Source organism: Leptodactylus fuscus, chromosome 4 (genome assembly GCF_031893055.1).
Source record: "Leptodactylus fuscus isolate aLepFus1 chromosome 4, aLepFus1.hap2, whole genome shotgun sequence".
In the NCBI taxonomy this organism is placed as follows: Eukaryota; Metazoa; Chordata; class Amphibia; order Anura; family Leptodactylidae; genus Leptodactylus; species Leptodactylus fuscus.
Window position 1 is genome coordinate 84,471,727 of NC_134268.1, and position 8,102 is coordinate 84,479,828.

At 41.9% G+C, this 8,102-nt stretch overlaps 1 protein-coding gene across 2 annotated transcripts in view; it reads right to left on the reverse strand.

Annotated features, from left to right (window-relative positions):
• ZNF516 (zinc finger protein 516) overlaps nt 1-7,079 on the reverse strand; it is an 85,483-nt gene extending 78,404 nt beyond the window's left edge. For both annotated transcript variants that reach the window (XM_075270741.1, XM_075270742.1), the window contains exon 1: nt 6,544-7,079. The gene's annotated coding sequence lies outside the window, so the exon portion shown is untranslated. The remainder of the gene's footprint in view (nt 1-6,543) is intronic.
• Between the last annotated feature and the right edge of the window lie 1,023 nt (nt 7,080-8,102).

Below are 8,102 nucleotides of genomic sequence, written 5' to 3' on the forward strand. Positions count from 1 at the left end.
TGACATATTAAGGAAAGTTCAGAAATAGATTATGGAGGCTGTGCCTGAATGCTGGATTAAAATAGACCCAAACTTATGGTATACAACATCCCATTTAGTTTTAGGCCAGCATTTCCTCAGCAAAGAAGTGTGTGACTTAAATGAAAAAGGTGTTGGTTAAGATACAACAATGTACACCAAAGGGAGCCTTCACACGAAGTTTTTACGCTCCGCTCATTCAGACACGTAACACGTGTCAAAGTGACCGCTGTAAAACACAATCCCATAGACTGCAATGTGTGTTGGTTTCACGCGCTACACATTGAAATCAATGGATGTAAAAGACTCCCATTGATTTCAATGTGTAGCGCGCGTAAAACCGGCACACATTGCAGTCTATGGGATTGTGATTTACGCCGCTCACTCTGAACGTGTTTACGTGTCTGAATGAGCGGTGCGTAAACTCCGTGTGAAGGCTCCCTAAAATGTGCCACAATGGTAGCAGAAAATAAGCCAGTTAACAGGTAGTATAAACTTCATTTTAAGATGCAGCAGACTTAGGCTGGTCTTACACGACCGTAGTGGTTTTTGCAGTCCGCAATTTGCGGATCTGCAACACAAATTTCACTCAAAAAAAAACTCATTCCGCAGACGTCCGTGTCCAACCGCAAAGACCATCCGCAAGGCTCCGCAAAAAACAACACATACCCCCAATATGAAGTATGTTCAGTGTATATACGCAAAACTGTACGCGTCCATAGACTTATATGGGACAGTCCATGCTGTAAAAACACGGCCATTACGGACATGCAGTATACTGTCCGGACCACGGTTACGGCACGCCACACCACGGACAAAACCTACGGTGGTGTAAGAAGCCGCATAGAAAACACTGGGTCCGCAAATATTTATTCCGCAATTTAAAACCCGCAATTGAGGACCATTTGCGATCAAACTACGGTTGTGTAAGACCAGCCTTATCCTTCAGCATCAGCCACTCTGATAAAAATGCTTTACATTGATAAAGATTAGTAAATGTGGTCCACAGTTATAACTTTCTCTCACCCGTAAACCTCCATTAGATAATACTGGCAGTAGCACATCTCCCTTGAAAATAAAGATTTGGGCGGGTTTAAATTCAGAAAGCAATGCTAAATGGAGTCAGATTTCCTCACATAGATCTTCAGATCTATAAAACGATTGTAAAACAATTTAAATCCAAAAAATAAAAAATACAGACGAAAGCACCCCTGTAGAAAGCTGCAGTAACTGTTGCTGTTCCTTTAATTCCAGGAATGCAGAAGTAACTGATAGCAGGAAATGCAATAATTGTTGTAGGCATATGCCTGTATCCAAGGACAAAAGGGTAACTAAAACAGCAGAAGGAAAATGGTAAAATTATCTCCTATGCATCAGGCTCCTATATCACTTGAAAGCCAAACCCACAAAAAAAAAAAAAAAAAAAAAATTAAAGCAGCATCAAGTAACATTGGCCTAGTTGTGGAAATCAAACAAACTAAATGTCTAATACTGCATTTGATGGGATACATAAGTGTATAGTAGAAAATTAGCTCACTTCCAGCAACCTCTTAATACATGAGAACAAACAGGGTATCTAGTCATCTGAGTAAAACTACTTCTATAGCCTACTATCCTGTTTCTCTTAGAGGACCAGTAGCTGCTACACGGTGTCACAAGCCAGAAATACAATATATAATCAGATGCATGTGAACGCAGGAAAATATATTATACAGTACACATCTGCTTCAGAATAATTCACTGGTGCTGGCCTGTGGAATGTCAACTCCTCCATATGAAGCATCAAGGGAGGAATACAAGCATACCGTATGCATGTGCCTGATAGCTTCACACATTAGTGAAAACTAAGAATTCGCACAAAACTACAGGTCTTTATTTGTGGCTGGATTTCTCAGATTCACTTTACAAGTTCTACAAGAGCTAGAAAACTTTTCTGTAGTCATCAGTCATTTCTCCAAACCTCATTGAGAAAGATGCTAGTTATTAATATTTTGGACACCCCAGAAATTCTTACAGATCTTCTAAGATATTTTATTACCATGTCCTTTTATTAGCGCCAACATATTCTGCAGTGACATATAGATTAGTACCTAGCCCAAACTGGGGCCCAAAATCGTCATTGTAAATTAAATATCAGTATGCTCGGAGTGTGTGAGAAAGTCACAGCACCCAGACAAAGCTTCAGATAAACATGGGTAGGAGATATAAAAGCCGTATAAATGTTGTCCCTAGCAATGCAAAGGAATTAGAAACCCGCTACCACTTTCACATAAGCCAATCAAATGGATTATTTCTACTAATGTTCTACCCTCAGGCGAATCCATATTAAACTATGTGCTAGAGACAATGGCTGGACTACAAGCACATTGGGGGAAGTAGTAAAAGTATATAATGCTGAATGCAGTAGAAGTTGGGCCATGCTCCACTTTGTATAAGTGGCATTCATCATTGGAAACCATATAGTACAATAAATAAAGCTAATAAGTACAACATTTGCTGTAGTAATTCTCATTCTGATGTTCACGTCTCACTTCACTTACTGCCAAAGCATTTCACCAAATGACCAGTAGTGGCATGAATGTATATGTATATATGACCATAAACTATTAAGGGTCTCACATAGTAAAACTTCCACTTTATACATTCAACGGGATAAAGTTTCAAAACATTTTATACACTCTGGGCACAGGTTATAGCACAGAAAACTGTGGACAATATCAATGTCACTGTGGCTCCAAATACAATATGGCAGCTCAGAGGCAAAAAGCAGACAAGTAAAAGGTCAAATATGTAATGTTTTCTGGAACGTTAGAAAAAATACAGCTACACAATCCTGAATGGTGTGGTGTGGTTTACACATTAACTATTCTAGCAAGCCAAAATGGCTTTCTAAATGAAGTGCAGCTAAACCTTGAGTCTTTTAAGAAGCAGCTGTTACCATTTAGACATCTGAAAAACATAACTACCAGCAAGACAGCACAATGACCGTCCCGTTCTCATCACAGTAAAATGGTTAACCCTAATGGCCTAATAAATTACTTTAAAGGCTCAGCCACTTCTCCAAGAACCTTACTGTTACCAGATGAACATACAAAATCTAAACAGCAAGACAGTCATAGCCAAGCCGAACCCCAAATGGGCAGATTATATAATATGGTCATTACATATTACATGTAAATGGTTTTAGAATTGCAAGATACTTGAAAGTTCCTCCGTGTTCAAACTTTGCTTACAAACAATTCCTTAGATGGTTTGGCTGTGCTATAAGAGTTTAAAAAAAACTCACAAGAAATAGCAACACCAATAGGCAGATGTGATAACATTTACACCCATTTCCTTTCCATACAGATTCCTTCCATATAAGCTAATTGTAGAACCTGTCTTATCCAGGCCATGCAAACTTTTAACACACCTTGGTCATTGTGCAATGAAACATCTTGTCAGTTTACATTACTTTTATGTTGCACACTTTCAGGAAGAGTTTCTGAACATTCGCATGAACGTCTCATCGCACCGCCGAAGACATCCACACCTGGAGCACAACAATGACTGGGATAAAACTCAACAATAATGCTAGGTCACATGTTAAAGTCAACACACCAAACACAGCTGACACTTTCTACATACAGCTCCAATGTAATGAAAGTAGCTGAAAAAACAAGCCCTATTTAGGCACTGAGGCAGGATATAGTGCTGGCCAGCTGCACAAGTACAATTTTAGGAGTCTATTTAGCAAGCTCTGAGGTCACTACCTCAAAATTTTTCATACAACAGCAGATGGATCCTGAAAATCAGTCCATGTTCCTCTATAGAGACACCAAACTGGATCCTTTCTACAATATAGTACACTATAGACAAAATACAATCCGTCCAGCAACAAAAGGTGACTCCAGGGTGTCCTGCAGTGTTAAAGGGCACATTTTTGCTATACAATGGTGTCCAAAAACCAAATATAACTCCCTAAAACTGCAGGAAAGTAGTGACGGGGGCTCATATTTTGTCAGACCAACCGTTGACTAAGCACGGAAATACAATACATACAATTGTCATTTGTGTATACTGTTGTTTAACCTCTAAGGTTATGTTCAAGCACTCAAGACTCCGCGCCTAAATTATGACAATCCCTCAAGTCAATGGAGTGCTTTACGCTCCATTCACATGCAGAAGGAAAAAAAAAGCCACAGAAAAGCTATTTGTGGATTAGCACCCATTAATTACAATGGGGCTAAACCTCTGGCACATCTATGGGAGGAATCAAAACTTCCAGGAACTATTTCAGTCATCATGTAAAAAAATAAATAAAAGATACCTGTTTGATTTGCCTATGATAACATGCCTTACGTATATAAATTTGATTTGCCACCGTTAACATATATTTGATGATAACATAGCTTAAACATGCTTTTATAACCTATACACAGGAATGGCCTTCAGGCTTTGTTGTGGTATTTTTAAGTCCAAGTGTACATTTTAAGATTTAACCCTAAAACTGTAACTAAAATCGGTCATATATGCGTTATTCTAAGTGTCGACTACTTCAGCTCAAAAACAGACATTTCTGAACACACGTAAGGCTAATTTAGAGGACATGTTCAGACACATGTTACAGCAGAACACATGAAAAGACACCACAAGGCCAAGCTATGCTATTATTATGCTAAAACTAGGTTCATTGATTTTTGGGCCGTGACAAACTTCAGGGTCAATTCTAACTACTTTCTGCTTCCACATGCCATACCCAAAGTTGCCTACAAACAACACTCTGGAAACATTAATAAATTCACGTTTATTTTATTTCATTCTTTTAAACAAACAGCACATCTATCTGTTCAACGGTTTTGCAAAAATGCAAACAGGTCACAAAGCAACAAAGAATCATCCAAGAATATATCTCAAGCTGAGACATAAACAGAGTAAGAGTCCCCGCCCTGCCCCTTACGTCAAGATATAATTAAAGAAAAATGAATAGACGACTGGAAAAATCCAAGGAGCCAAATAGCTACTGACAACTATCAGCTAGAGTTATTTCTGCCAAGGAACGAGAACATCAAACTGGTTCCTCTACATCCCATGATATTTAAGGGACAGATTAGCTGGGCTGCCCCTAAGAGACAGGGGTCTTTAAACAGCTTTCTGCCCACAACTCTATTTACACAATCTGAACTTTCAAAGTAAAACAAGCAAACTCACCAGATTACTCAATTTGTACTTTCCTGCCAAAAAGTCACAGCCCCCTAGCTGCAGCACACCCAAACCACCACCTGTGGAACTAAGAATAAACAGAGGGACTGGGGCTGAGCTCTGTCAATGTCCTGCCATTGTTTGCTACTCCATTCCAGAAAATGGCAATTGTGCGCCATACAAACACACAAGGGCTCTGCTGAGAACAACGCTATTTCACAACTCTGAGAGGCTTAGACATTAGTTTTTAACAGCCTTAGAAATCCCTCTTCTCACCAGCCGGCTCGCGTGTTATTAAGAACTACATTGTAGGATTAACCACTAGTTCACCAAATCAGTTGGAAAATAACATGCTTGGAAAAACGAATAAGAGCAGATGACGGATCTCGCACTTAATATGTAAATCTAGGGATGGTATATACAGGATTTGGGCGGATGGCTTCAGATAACTGACATTCTTGGTAATAAAAGGTCGATTGACAACAAAAGGAACATTAAGTCATGACGTCAAATGATCTGCCCCCTTCTGTACAGTCGTAGCCTTGATGGAGAACATATCACCCAGTTATCAAGCAATTCCACGAAGGTCGCCCTGACCCAGGAGTCTCAGGGTACTCTAGAGTGTAACAGCAACTTATTTACACAAGTGTGACAAGCAGACATTGGCCATGGGAAGTTATGTGAATAGTAAATATTAACCCCAGCAATGTGCTAGTAAATAGTCAGCACATATGAGGAGTTCTCATAACCTCAGATCATTCAAAATGGCCATTGCCTGTACCCTTGTGAAGCTGAAGTGGTCTCCTTGAATTGCTGAGCTGCACCACAGGTGCTCCTGAGGCCACCACAATAAATAGAGTGACAGTAAATAGGAAATGTATATAGACCTATTGGCTATTATGCAACAGATGCACCAGCAGGCTGTAATGGATTGATATAGACAGATCAGAGGTTGCTGTGAACTTCCTGACTCCAGATAATGTGCTGATCACATATTGCTGGCTCCATGAATCATTCATGAGGCCGGTGGCTCTCAGCACTGCTCACTACAAGCTGGAGGAATGATCAAGTTGCAGCATAAGGTGCCCTATAGACAATGGGGGGCTGTGTGTGAAAGTTGCTGGAGGACTGCAGCTCGGACTCCTTCCTCTTTGTCGCTGAAAGTTACATTGTGTCACTCCGGGGCTCTCCTAGTCCCTGGACTTGGCCAGGCCGATCCTCCCCTCCCTCCTCGGGAAGACAATACATTGTAGTGCCCCCTCCTGAGAGCCAGCACAGCCCAATGGCTGCCACGCCTTACCCTGCACCCTGTGCACCACAACAAACTTCCTCGTCTCCATTTACCTTGTGTGTAATCCGCGGCAGCTCCAGTGTCCTATTTATAGAGAGCGGCACAATAACTCCAGCAGCTCTGTCATCTGTCACTGCTCCCAAAATCCACGGCGACTGAGGGGTTAAAAAATTACACTAAAAAAATATACATGGGAAAAATGGAAACTTCTTGGTGTAAACTTGTCTGCTCCAAGCGGTGCCCCCGGAGGAGGTGAGCCCGGAGTGCGGGGCTTTGTTGGGGGCTATAAGTTGGGCTTTGCCTGTTTGCTGAGCTTCTCTCTCACTCCCAGTACACAGTGTGACGTGCTGGGAGAGGGGGAGCCGCTCCATGCTCGACGCCCAGCTATGCACGAGCTCCTCCCCCGGACACTGCACGGCAACAGCTCCCAGGCCAGGTACAGGAGGGAGTCAGGAGCGCACTGCCATTACAATAATACTAGTCATGAGTGTGTGCTGAGGGGTGACAGTGCTCAGGCTCCTCCATGTCACCGCCACAACTTTACCGCCAATTCTGCTGAAGCGACACAGGTCACCTCAAAAAAGGAAAAAAAAAAAAAAGTGGAGCAGCCAGTGATCTCGACCAATCAGCTCGCGTCTTATATTTTATAACCTGCTGTGATAAATGACAGCTGCAATCCTATTGGCTGAGGCGTAGTGTACAGCTATTCTCCAGCTGTGCTGAGGGGGAGAAGAGACTTCAGACAAGTCCAGTGATGGGAGGAGCAGGCACATATTGCTGCTGGCTTGTCTCTTCACTTCACAGCACAATAAGCCTCTCATGCAGGGACAGGCCATTAGGGGGAGGTACACATAATCCTCACACAAGAAACTATCTAGTACTTGTGCCTTTGGTAATTTAATAGAGGACAGGTTTCATGTGTACAGGGTACTAGTATGTGCCTGTAGTCTCCTCTTATGGGGAGGGGGCACATCATACCCTGTAATACACATACAAGTGCACAGGAGCTGTGTACAGCTGCCCCCCACCATCCTTAAGGCACAGGTCTGCACATTCGCCACCATACACTTGTGGAACATCCTGGGGGTTTAAGCTGCTTTCATGAAAGCCAAACAATTTCTAAAGGATTATATATTTTTGGTGGGTGAAGTTGGGTGGGGGGATTAGCTGTGCATATAACGTGCTATGGGCTCCTGACAGACATTCCTTCACTCAATGTGCCTTTTGTGCTTGGCAGAAATGGTCATTATTCATGGCATTCAGGGATCTGTGCTCGCAGGCTGCGCGTCTCATTCTCTCGCACTGCGAGCCTTACTCCCTGTATTCTACACTATTAACACTTCTAATTGTTTTATGACTAATTTCCACATCTGCTGCCATGTTTATGGTTATGTTATGGGTGTATGAAGCCGCACTGTAATATACATTTTGCCATATGCCAATTTGCCCCAACATGATGGGCAAGATTTTTTTGTACTGATCAGGGAACTAGCATGCAGAAACATAGTTACAAAAGTAACTAAGGGTTAAAAAGAGACCTAGGCCCATTAAGTCCTACCTGGGGTCCTACACACTACTGGCCATGCATTTCCCAACATCACAAATCAGTTAA